The sequence below is a fragment of the Myotis lucifugus genome, unplaced genomic scaffold (genome assembly GCF_000147115.1).
Source record: "Myotis lucifugus unplaced genomic scaffold, Myoluc2.0 scaffold_2187, whole genome shotgun sequence".
In the NCBI taxonomy this organism is placed as follows: domain Eukaryota; kingdom Metazoa; phylum Chordata; class Mammalia; order Chiroptera; family Vespertilionidae; genus Myotis; species Myotis lucifugus.
The window spans coordinates 1-1,447 of NW_005873235.1; the positions used below are offsets into that span (position 1 = coordinate 1).

General features: G+C 45.2%; 1 pseudogene; it reads right to left on the bottom strand.

Moving 5' to 3' along the window:
- Positions 1-98: 98 nt before the first annotated feature.
- The window catches only part of LOC111824551, a 1,704-nt pseudogene continuing 355 nt past the window's right edge, over positions 99-1,447 (bottom strand).

The following is a 1,447-nucleotide window of genomic DNA, read 5'->3' on the forward strand; positions in this document are numbered from 1 at the left end:
AATTCCTGAAAACCTCAATTGTACCTGAAACTTATAAGGAATCTAGCAGAGTGTATGTTCTGATAAAAGGGATTCCTGTTCAGGTAAATGCGTGTAAAGTTTCTCCATTGGTATTGGTATTCTGAGTGAGAAAGATAAAATATTCCCTGCACATTTAAAGCTTTTCTACAGTGTGTACTTTCAAGTGTTGAACGAGAAAAGATTTGTAGAAAAAAGATTTCCCACATTCAATAAACTCATCAGGTGCCTTTCCGGTGTGTATTCGGTGGTGTCTAACGAGAGTAGAGCTTCTGCTAAAGGACTTTCCACAATCACTACACTCATATGGCTTTTCTCCAGTGTGAACTCTCTGATGTTTATTGAGATAAGAGACATCCTTGAATGACTTCCCACATTCACCTCACTCATATGGTTTTTCTCCAGTGTGAACTCTCTGATGTTTATTGAGAGTAGAATTTTGCCTGAATGACTTTCTACAATCACTATACTCTTATGGCTTTTCTCCACTGTGAACACTCTGATGTTCATTAAGAGTAGAGATTTGCCTGAATGACTTCCCACATTCACTACACTCATACGGTTTTTCTCCAGTGTGAACTCTCTGATGTTTGAGAGCCGAGGTTTGACTGAATGACTTCCCACATTCACTACACTCATATGGCTTTTCTCCAGTGTTGAAGCAGGGGGTCCCGCGGGGGTGATGCCGAACGGAGTCCTAACGAAGCATGCCTGACTCCGGGGACCAGTTCAGTGACGCAGATCCCACTTTATTGTGTGAGTGCAGCAGTATATATAACATCCCAGACCAATCAGAAGTTTACAACATCCATAGGGCAACCAATAGTAGGAAAGATCAGGGTACTATGTAGTGGCTCTAGGAGGTCAGCTCAGGCGGGCAATGCCACTTCTTGGTGTGCCGAGGAAGCTTGTGCAGGCGGAGTGTGCTCACGCCATTGCATCTGCCGCAGCACTGAGATAAATCTCCTGAGCTCTCCCTACATCTCCCCCTTCTTTTCTTATTAGTGCCTGCTGGACGTGTATGATCATGGCTTGCTGAGCACTTAGCTTATTGAACATGTTGTATAAACAGCGAAATAATACTATTCCTACGACGAATCCTACTATCACGACTCCCCAGATGAGGAGGTTGGCTGGGTTTAACCAGGAGGTTAGACGGCTGAGGGCATCACTTAAGAAACTAAACTCAATGGGTTTCACTTGGGTATTATTGCATGAGGTGCTAGGTATATCCACCCTTGTCCCGGGGCAGTCCCATTATCTAGAGTTCACTTAATGAGGTTAGGGCTACTGCTATCAGCCCATACAGTCCCGTTCTATGGCAATGAGACCAGTTCCGCTCCATCACAGGGTAAGCCCACAGAGCAGTCAGACACTTGGACAGCGGGAATTGTAGGCTGTTGGCGCTGACAGGCATGAGCACCCCTGG